Here is an 11,139-nt window from a genome sequence, read left to right as displayed (position 1 = left end):
TGTTGCATAGGGCTGTCAGTAGAGCCTCCAGCACATGGGGCCAGCAGCTGGGACCCTGGGCGCTAGGCTTGGATTTCCTGCACCTCTAGTTCTCCCACCAGCATCCACATTGTAAAATGGAGCAGAAGTGAAAGCATTACCCAAGCTCAAGTCTATAGCCCCAGTTAGACCAGGCACCTGGGTTGAAAGCACCACTGCAGGTAGGTAAGAAGCAATGTTCCCTCTATTTTTTTTCCATCCATGTGCGGGATAAATTTTGTTATGTGCACTGAGGCATGTGCAGATGTGTGCCACCAACAGAAACACATGCTATGGGCAGCTGTGGATGCTCTGCCAGTGAGCTGGGCAGCACCTGAATCTCTGCTGGGTGGCCGCCCGAGTGCTCAGCTTACAGAGAATACTGGTGAAAAGGTCTGGTATGTGGCAAGGAGGTAGGTAAGCAGCAACACGTGAGTATCTAGGATAACTCTACAGTGAAGACAAACTCTAACTCTGTACCCCTCTATCTACCTCGTTAGGCAGATAGAGCCAAAGGTAGACTGGGATACTAGCTGGTGAAAGAGGCTGTTTCCAAGGGCAGAAGTAGGAAAATGTCTTAGAAATGGTGCTGGAAGATTAGACAAGGCTTTCTGCCTCTGAAGCAGTCAGGAAAAAGAAAAAACCCAGAATATATTTGATGATGGCCCCTATTAAAAACAAGGTCTTTCAGAGACCAAAGCAAAGCTACTGGGGTGGTGAGTTGCTTGTGGACAGGGCATTTTCACTGTCGGAGTCATTTCATTCCAATTTCAAAGCTGCTAGGGGATTATCGTGGTAGGTTGGCAGCCCTTATTAGCTCGGACAGCTCTGCTCACTTCTTTAATTTAACCGTCTGACCCCTCTATTCCATTTAGTTAACATTTCTAAATGATAGCTTCAGCTTTGGCAACACACAAGAAAAAAAATGAAAGATGCTTAAAAATAAAAAATAAAATCTGGGAAATTCCAAAATCAAAATAACTTTGTTTAAAGAACCAGTTAAGGTCACTAAGCAACAGAAATGTCTTTACTCTCACATCACTTAGAAAAACTAAAATTCTGAAAAACAAGGAAAGGAAAAGTTAAGGATACCAAGAATCCAACATGGCTTAAGTGATAAATAGAAACATGTTATTCCGGCTTAGAACTGCATATGCATACATTCGCGTATACCACAACCTTCTCTCTCATTGACCCAAAATAAAAACCATTCCTTCATCAGCAATCTCAAAATGCAACATTTTGTATGTACATATTGATACCATATTAACTTCAAATACAAGCTCATATAAAATATATCCACAATTTTACTGTACTGTATATTGTACATCTTCAAAGAAATAGCAATTAAGTCAGCCAAAAACATCCAATGTCAATTTACAAACACACATATGATCAAACTTTCCTCCTAACAGAAAAACCCAGCGAGGTCCCTAAAGTTGGCTAAACGCTCAGGCCAAAGGTGACAAGAATATGTTATCTTATATTTCCCATTCAACAGTATTCCTAGAAAGAAAACAGTTATAGAAATCAAGATAGGAAAGATTCATAATGGGGATGAAAGTTTGTTGTGCTATGATGAAATACGCATTACTTTGTTTTTGATCAGAATAACGTGTTATTTATTAGTCTCACTTATGTTGCATTGTGGTAGGTTGCCAGGTCCCTCAGTCTGGATCAGGGACTCATTGTGCTAGGCACTGTTAAAACACAGAACTAAGAAAAGATGGGCACTATTATGTGGGCAACTGAAGATTCCCAATGCCCTTAGATTTTAATTTTCTTACTCTTACACTTGGCAACCCTGATTGTTTCTTTAAATATTTTTCATTGTTTCTGAAATACATGTAGAACAGAGCTTGGAACCTTTTACTCCTAGGAATAATACTTTTTCACACAAGCAAACCCATTGACTTCTATGGAACTACTCGAATCCAAAACAGCTTGTAAGACCACATGACTGGTGCTTTTATTTAAAAAAAAAAAAAAAAACCTCTTGGATCTTTGGGGCTAATAGGTGGGATATAAATGTAACGTATATATGAGAGGAGACCTTTGAGGAAATCAAGAGGCAGCAATTTTACATTGCTCAAAGGAAATACTTTTTCATGCACCCTACAATTAGCCAGTGGAACTCATTGCCACATATCACCACTGAGGCCAACAGTTAAGTAGCATTCGAAAAAAAGGATTGGACTTGTGTATAGATAACAAGACTATCCAGAATTATAATAGTAAATATCAGAAAGATAAATAAGAGCTTTGCAAAAGATATAGGCCCCCATGTATAAGCCAAGCTCTAACTCCTAGGGGATGGAAGGAACATTTTCTTAAGAGGGTAAATATCCCACAACTGGTTCTAGGCCACTGTCACAGACAACACACTATACTTGATGGATCCCTGTATGGCAATTGCTAGGTTCTTATTCAAAGCCTGGAAATCATCAACTTGAAAATTATACCTGTCTACGAATGGTTCACCCTCCATCAAGCCAAGGACTACAATGGCTGTAACTAATAGAGGAAAAACAGCCTCTGTGTCTCACTCTTTCCTCTCCGAGCATAGGCACCTTCCCCCTTTTTTTGTGGAGGGCTTTTGCAAAAACATAGAGAGGAAAATACGTGTTTGAATAAGAAAATGTGGTTGTAAAAGCAGTAGCCACGTGACTGGGGAGAAACTATATCACCCAAAGGACTATTAATTCCTTGAGGGCCCCCTTTCAAGGTCCCAATCATGATTATGATGAAACTTTGATATTACTGTATCATCAAAAGGCCTGTCAAGACGGAGGCCCAGGGTGTCACGCTTTAGAGACACACCATCCCTGCGGTAGAGCCCCCCCTTCCTACAGCCTGCTTTGGCCGAAGGAAGGGAGCGGTCTGCGGGGGGCTAATGGAATTTTCATTCGGGTTAATGCAAACACTGGGGTATTAGCAGACAAGTCCAACAAAGAATAGATGTTTACTATGGGCCTAACAGCAGTGTAGCTTAATGTAAAGATATAAAGTTCTTTTAGTGTACGTTGCTACCCTCGCTCTGGCATGCAACCCGTTAACTCACTGCAGACACTAAACATAAAAGAATGAGCAAAAATACTCCATGGAAAGGAAAATACAAAATAAGCATTAGACCCCTGGTATCCAACACATGTGGCTATTTGTCCAGTTGAGTGTGGCTAGTTGGCTCACAAAATTATCTACATTTTCCAGAATAATGTGGCTAGTTTGCTACAGCAGTAGCCGCTATAGTGGCTTCAGAACAGGTTGGATACCACGACTAAGGCTGGCTACAAGCAATTTTCTTCACTTACTGTGCTTCCTCCACCCTGCCTTCCCACTGCACCCCATTTCCTTCAAAATGACTCCATGCCAAGATTCGCAACTGTCAGTTACTAGGCCAACCTAGGCAAATGCCATTTGGTCTTGCCACTCAGTTACCAGTTTATAATTCTGGGTCTCAAGCTAAAGTGTTGCTGGTGGTCCTGCCACTCCCCGCAGAAGCCTTTTCTTAATGGCCTAGATCAGGGGTCTCCAAACTACGGCCCGCGGGCCGGATGCGGCCCGCGAGGCCCTCTCATCCGGCCCGTGGAGACCGTCCCTGGGGCACCGCCGAACGGGCCCTTCTTGCCGCGGGGGGGGGGGGGGCCCTGTCAGGGGTGTGCGGCGTGTACTCACGCCGCGCCGGGGCAGGAGAAGCGGGCCGCTCTGCTGACAAGCGGCCGCGCGGCGGCAAACGGCGCAGGGGGCGGGGGTTAGCACGGGCGGCGTTCCCCCGCCCAGACTGACAGGGCAGCCGGCCAATCAGGGGGCAGGATGGGCGGTGGTGGTAACGCCCGCCCGGCGACGTGCGGGGGAACGTGAACCCCGGCGGGAACTTTAAAAAGGTGACCCCTTCCGCCCAGGGGGGGGGGGAAGGAGTGAGCGGTGGCAAGCAGGAGGGGAGGACAGCGTGCAGAGGAAGGGGAGAGCAGGGGGAAAAGCCCCCCCCCCTTCTGGGAGAAACGGATTCGCAAAGCCAGAAATGTCTGCTATTTTGGCATCCAGGAAACAATTTCACCATTCACACTAATACAGGTGTTCATGTGTAGTGTATCAATGTGTTATTAAATAATAACTGAATAAAATAACATTAAATAAATAATTAAAAACAACATCCATGTTTTGATTGTTTTTTATTTGGACCTCAAGTGTGTAGTCGGCCCCCGAACTGCTGTTTGATAGTTAATGCGGCCCTCGGGCTGAAAAGTTTGGAGACCCCTGGCCTAGATCGATCTCCCAGGCCCCTGCTCTGCTAATGGAGATTCTCCTTCATTTCACCATGCTTTTGGATAGAGGATTGAAGCCAGGGTGGATGACTGCAAAATGGTGACTGCATAAAGTGGTGGACTTATTACCTAGCCGGGCACTTTATGACACCTTCCATCGGAGGCTCCTGGCCACACACGAGCTGTGAGACCCCTCCTTCCCCATGCTGGACTCGGAAAGCTGCAAAACTGCCACCGAGAGGCAGCTTTCCAAGCAGCTGGAGCCAGCCACCTCCGTTCCAACAGGCGCCTCAGCACAATGCCCCTGTCTCCAAGTTTGGCTTTCCCGAGTCCAGCCCCGGCCCCCTTGAGGGGCTCGCTCATGGTCTGCGCTTGTAGCCCATGCACGCAGCGGGCGGGCCCGGCCGGTTCCGACCCGCGGGCGGCTTTGCAAACCAGCCACGCACCCGCGGGCAGGCCCACGTGGGCGGCCGGCAGATGGGGCTGTCGGCCCGGGCAGAACACCTGGATTTCCCCGGAGGGAAACATGAGCGTGCACTTCCGACAGCATCCAGCCATGCCTCTAAGTTTCTTCTCCCCCCCTCCTCGCCCGCTCGCCCTTCCTGTGCGAAGTGGGATCTGGCTGCCATTGACACCCGCGCCGGAGCGCGCTGGGCTGCAGGCGGAGCGGCGGCGGAGCGGAGCCAAGCCCGGGGGGCGCCGTCCCTGAGCTGCCCGCTGGACTCGCCGCGCCCCCGGGGGAGAGGAAACCCGGCCGCGGGGGGCGCTCCCATGGACGGGCACCGGAGGAGCCCCCGGCCCGGCTGCCCCGCTCGGCGCCGGCGGTGAAGCGAGGTAAGAGCGGCGGAGCCCGGAGCGGAGCGCACGGGGCTGCGGCCGCGGCAGCTCCCCGGGGAGGCGAGGCCCGCGGGTGCGCTGGGTCTCCGGGCCGGGCTGGCGGAGGAGGCGGCCGGGCGGGGACCGCTGCTCTGGCTCCGGCGGAGCCCCTGCCTCCCTCCGCGGCTCGGCTCCGGGGCCCCAGGCTGGAAGTGACTCCGCCCCGGGGCTTGCGCTCCCAGGCCCGCGGGGGTTCCCAAGCTGCGGTGGCCGGCGCGGCTGCCAACTTTCCAGGCGCTGCACTTCTGTGTGTGCTTCTCCCCCGCCCCCGGCCTAACCCGGCATCTGCCCGTGCCTGGCTCCTGGGGAGCGGAGCCTTCCGGCTCGCCAGCAGGAGCGGCTCTCTGCCGCCGGCTGCAGTGACCGGGGCCAGCGCAGGGAGACTCTAACCCACCCCCTGCGGGACCCCCAGGCAGAACTTTGCCCTCTACACTCAGGTTTGCGGAGCCCCGGCCTGGCAGCCCAGGCTACCTCTTCTGCTGCTCGCCTCGGGCTGGAGCAGATTTTGCAGCGGCACGCCTGCTGTGGGAGCAGCTCTGGTGGAAATGCTCGGCCCTAAAAGGCAGCCGGAGCCATGAGGCCTTTGCGTGGCGAGTCCACGGCCCCCTGCACCAGGCAGCCTGAAGGAGACACCGTATATTGTTCCTTTTCGGCGAGGAATAGACTTTTCAAGGGCTTTCCATCTGCTTGCAATACATCTTGGCTGACGTCGGGGACCTGTCGGAGCCTTTCATTGACGTCAGAGCAGGGGAACTGCTGGGGTGTCTGTTTGCTCCCTGCTGCCTGGGCAGACGCCCCTGAAACTCCATCAAGCCCTTCCTTGCAAAAGGCTGCAGCCCTAGCTGCCCCCTTCGTAGCAGTCCCCTGCTGCCAAGCAACCTGCCCACCGGCCACATGGCCTCTTCTGACTGCTCAGAATGGTGCCATGTACTCAGCTTGATTTGGAGAGGGGTCTCTGGCTAGGGGAGTGTCCCAGAAGCCTGGGGCAGGATGGCTTGGGCTCCTAGGGTCATGGTGTATGATCACATAGGGGCCCCCAAAGGTGCAGGGCCTCTCAGAGGGCTGATCCAATTGGTCCTGCTTAGAGTCAGCTGCAAAGACCCGTCAGTGCCTGGCAGCCGCTGCCTGTTGCACATCTGTGTCTTTAGCGTGACCTGTAAAAGGGCCAATTTGTGAGGAGCAAGGATACAGCTCTCCCCCCCCCCCCCCCCACATCTGAACAGAACCATTGTTGTTGTGCTAGAACAATGCCTCCTTGCTGTGGTGATGGAGGGGGATTGTCTGGGAGTCGTGTTCGGCTCTTGGGTCGTGTGCTGATCTGTAGCAGGAAGGATTTTCATTCTCATTTATTGTTCGCAAGGCATGCTGCACGTAGGGATAAAAACATTGTTCTCCCCATTTTACAGATGGGAAAGCCGAGGGACAGGAGCGGTTATGCCCAGGGTCTCACTGCAGAGATAAATCTAAAATCCAGTAGTTCTGATTTCCTGCTCCTATCCACTGGACTTCCCTGGTTTATACCAATCAGAGTTCCCCCTCATTGGGCTGATGTGGTTAAGGCATGTCTGTGTCTCAGCCAAGCGTGGTGGAGGAAAGCAGGAGAGGTAGCCAGCTTCAGCCTCACCACCTTTGACTGCCCTATCGTGATGGTCTGGGTCTCCATTTTGCAGCTGGGTGACCTGGAGGTGACCTTTTCAGTGTGAGCGCAAGGGAGACTCAAATGCAAACCTGCAGGATTGTAGTCCTGCCTTAACCACTCAGTCATTGCACCAAAGGCTGATGAAAATGCAGCCTGAGCTATGTTGGGGGATGGGTTAGAAAAGGAAACTAAGCAGCCAGTAAAAATGGGGAATAGGGCCTGTTTTATGATAGGTTCTCTCCTACCCATTGAATCTCCCACTGACGGAAGGATGACCCAACTACACTGAGACAGGGGCTTTAAAAATAGCAGCCTCATGATATGATAACAACTGAATGTTTCTCTACTACTGCCTTTTGTCTAGGAGGCCTGCAAATTGCTTTGAAATGCAGCTTCCTCTGGAGTGGGACATGAGTTGTTCACAACAGAAAATGAAGAATCCAACACCCACTTGAAGCTACGTGGGGAAATGTAGAGAAGTAGAATATAGCGAAATTAGGAATTTAGTTACAGGACTATTACGGGTACTAGCCTTGTCTCATGAAGAGACCACCCTTGCTGGGGACTGGTGTCCAGTATCTCACCCCTAAGATGTATTGTTAGAAATACACACAGTTCTCCCCTTTAGAATCCACAGCCTCAGGAAATAGTTTCTGGGTTCATATAGGCAGGGCAGCTGCTCTCAAATGTGTAACACAGAAACAGCCATACTGGTTCAGACCAAAGGTCTGTCTAGCCCAATGATCCCTCTCTTGTCATCCATTTCCAGCCTCTTACAAACAGAAGCTAGGGACACCATTCCTACCCATCCTGGCCATTGATGGAATTATCCTCCATGAATGTATCTAGCTCTTTTTTGAACCCTGGTAAAGTCCTGGCCTTCACAACATCCTCTGGCAAGGAGTTCCACAAGTTGAGTGTACTTGTGTGAAGAAATAATTCCGTTGTTTTAAACCTGCTGTCTATTAATTTTTAAGAGGCCCCATTATCACACACAAACCTGGCACTCAGGCAAATGGGTTACCTCTCCCAAAAGTCCGCACCACCCATTGTGTCTAAACCACAGATTGAGTAACTGGGTCCATTTACATTTTGATTTCTCCAACAAACTGGCGCCAGAACCCAAGTGGGGGAAGCCCCAGGCTGGAAGAAGGCAGTCTAGAGCAGGGGTGGGCCAAAGGGCCTCTGCGGGCTGGATTTGGACCGCCAAGCAGATGGATCCGGCCCGTGGAGGCCCGACTGCTCCCCTGGCCCCAAGCCTTAATTGGCCTGCGGTGGGGGAGCGCGCGAAGCCTCCTCCCGCCCTGCCAGGAGCACATGGTGCTTTGAAGCGCTGTGCGCTGCTCGCAGGCCAGGGGGAGAGCGGAGGAGGCTTCCCGCGCTCCCCAGGCCCTGATTGGCCTGGAGATGGGGGAGCGTGCCAAGCCTCTTCCAGGGTATGGGTGCCTAGTGGGAAGGGGGGGCAAAGGGGCTCCCCCACCCTCAAACCAATCTTGGTCTGGGGGTGGGGCAGCCCCACCTCTTCCTGCTTAGGCCCCGCCCCTTCCAGGGTGGCCCGGGGCTACTTCAAAATTTTTTGAAGTGGCCCCTGGGCAAAAATTATTGCCCACCCCGGTCTAGAGGCTTATCCTTGAAGTTGGGCCCTCAATTGTTATCTGCAAAACCAATCTTTTCTCCTGCATTAAACCTTGTTCTGAGTTGTAAATGTTAGGTTCAGATTTGGGGAGATTCAGAGCTGGGTTTCAGTTCCTCTCCAGACAGGGCTCAGCCATGAAGTTTGGATTCAGACCCAAACTTCTCCAAAATGCAGGCCTGTTTAGATTCAGGCTTTACCTTCAGGACCATCCCTAGTGAAATTACATCTTTGTAACCACCTAGGCTACGTCTACATTGGCATCCCTTTCCGGAAAAGGGATGCTAATGAGACACTTCGGAATTGCAAATTCCGTGGGGGATTTAAATATCCCCCGCGGCATTTGCATTTACATGGCTGCCGCTTTTTTCCGGCTCGGGGTTATGCCGGAGAAAAGCGCCAGTCTAGACACGATTTTCCGGAAAATAAACCCTTTTCCGGAAGAACCCCGAGCCGGAAAAAAGCGGCAGCCATGTAAATGCAAATGCCGCAGGGGATATTTAAATCCCCCACGGAATTTGCAATTCCGAAGTGTCTCATTAGCATCCCTTTTCCGGAAAGGGGTGCCAATGTAGACACAGCCCTAGTGTTTGGCTGTTAGACAAGGGAAGGTGAGCTGTAAATCCTTCTCATTTACTGGTCAGTGGAAACACCCAAACCTTTGGGATGCTAGAGGTTTCGTTTACTTAAACTGGTGGAAACAGGCTTCAGCTTCACATATGTCAACTCTTCAAAGCCCTGTGACGCTGTGCCCTATGCGACATGCCAAGAACCAACCTCCAGACCCAAGAGTTTCAGTTAACCAGGTTTTTATTCTCATGGGTTTGGCTCACTCTTATCACTTTCCCCTGTTGCATCATAAGCCACCTTTAAAACTTTTGTCAGTTGCAGCCACACCTGCAGGAGCAGACCCATCTGTGGGTTTCCTGGTGCTGCGGGTGCTGCATGCCCAGCTTGTGCATTCACAGACCAATGTGCAACAGCGACCTGGTTTGGAAAAGGAGTGGGGAGGAGAGAGAGGGGAGGCAGGTTAGATGGGGAAAAAAAGGCAAAAAAAAATTGTTTTTCTCAAACTTTTACGTCTTATAATGTACCATCATCTTTCAGACCCTCACCTGCTGGGCTTGATTCCCCTCTCACTCTAGCTCAGTCTATACCAGCCCTGTTTCGAACCAGGACCGCACATCTGTGTTAAAGGTTTGCATTGAATGCAGCTGTGCTGACATAGCTCTGTTTGTGCAAAACATTCCCTTCCCCCCAGTAGTCAGGGCCTTGGCAGGGTTTGTACAGATATTTCCCCATTAACTCCATTGGAGCTACTCCTGATTTATGCCAGAATAAGTGACTGCAGAATCAGTCCCGGTGTTTTCAGCTAGGTCCTGCTGCCAGGTTATGCCTATAGCCTCGCTTAGCTCTATCCAACATACAGTTACAGCAGGGAAACACAGACTGCATGACTTCACTTCAGCTGACATCATCTCATCCATATCAGCAGCTGACACCCAGCTCCCCAGTGCCTTGCACCTTGGGTGGTCATTTACCCGGCGTGTGAAGACACTGCCATGTTGGTGCAGTCCCACCTAGGGATGTTAGGTAGCAGGTAATTGAATAGTCAAGTAACTGCATGAATTCTTAGCCGTTACTCGACTATTTTATAGTCCCCCCAGGGCAGGGCCAGGAGCCAGTGCAATCCAGCCCCACTCCTGGGGAGCCCCTTGCCACCCCGCATTGCTGCCTCTGATAAAGAGGCAGCAGCGTGGGGTGCCAAGCGGGAGCCCCTCTGAAATGGGAGCCAGTTTAAAAACCAGCTCCCCTCGCAGACCATCTGCCTGCCATCCTGCGCTGCTACCTCTGATACAGAGGCAGCAAAGGGAGGGGGGGATGCGAATAGTTGAGAAGATTAACCAATAAGTTTAGGCTTATTGGTTAATCATATACTTTACTACTCCTTTACAATCCTAGTCCCACCCCCGCTTTCCATTCAGGTAAGCGACAACACCACCTACAGGCCACAGAAGCAGAGAGAGCGAGACCGTTTATGTTTCCCTAATGCAGATAAGGGCAACGCTGAGGGATGCCCTTAAATTGCACCCCTGCAGTAATGGTCCCAAGAGGGATTTCCAGGGCAGGTGTGGGCTAGCTAAAGGACAGGTCCACTTTGGCCATCCTGCTTCCTTTCCCTTCTTCTCCAGCCCACACATGGCCTGCAACTCTCCCCATTCTTGGGGCCAGCCCTGTTCCCAGCATAAGAACACATGCACTATGGATCCTCCCCCAGGTAAACAATGGCACTTGCTCTGTGGCTCCTGTGTGTCAGCAGTGGTCAGTAGAGCCCGAGGTGTAAGGTAGAAATCCAGCACAGCCAGGTGGAGCAAAGATAGCCGAAGTGTAGACTAGGAGTCGAATGCAGCCCGCGTGACCATCACATGTAGTGTGGGAGTGACCCATGGATGCTACAGATTCCCGCAGGCCCTTGGCCGTCTTGATTTGAAGCAGGATGGAGCCTGGCCTGCTAGGACTGGTCTCCCAGGCCAGGCCATCCTCAGATAGAATGACCCCATTCTAGGCCATCCTGATGTTGGCAGGGCAGCTCTTGACGTCACCAAGTTTGGGTGTCCTCGTGTGAGAGCTGAGGGGATGATAGGCTCGGCTCGCAGATTAGCTGTGTGAGTCATTTTTGTCTTTCCATGACAACGCTTTGCCTTTAA

The 11,139-nt window shown here is 51.3% G+C and overlaps 1 protein-coding gene across 4 annotated transcripts in view; it reads left to right on the top strand.

The window, feature by feature from the left end:
* Positions 1-4,811: 4,811 nt before the first annotated feature.
* Positions 4,812-11,139, top strand: part of RAI1 (retinoic acid induced 1) — a 162,452-nt gene continuing 156,124 nt past the window's right edge. For all 4 annotated transcript variants that reach the window (XR_012896197.1, XR_012896196.1, XM_075899745.1 and 1 more), the window contains exon 1: positions 4,812-5,117. The gene's annotated coding sequence lies outside the window, so the exon portion shown is untranslated. The remainder of the gene's footprint in view (positions 5,118-11,139) is intronic.

This window comes from Pelodiscus sinensis, chromosome 16 (genome assembly GCF_049634645.1).
Source record: "Pelodiscus sinensis isolate JC-2024 chromosome 16, ASM4963464v1, whole genome shotgun sequence".
In the NCBI taxonomy this organism is placed as follows: Eukaryota; Metazoa; Chordata; order Testudines; family Trionychidae; genus Pelodiscus; species Pelodiscus sinensis.
This window is presented reverse-complemented; position numbering and strand designations above follow the sequence as displayed.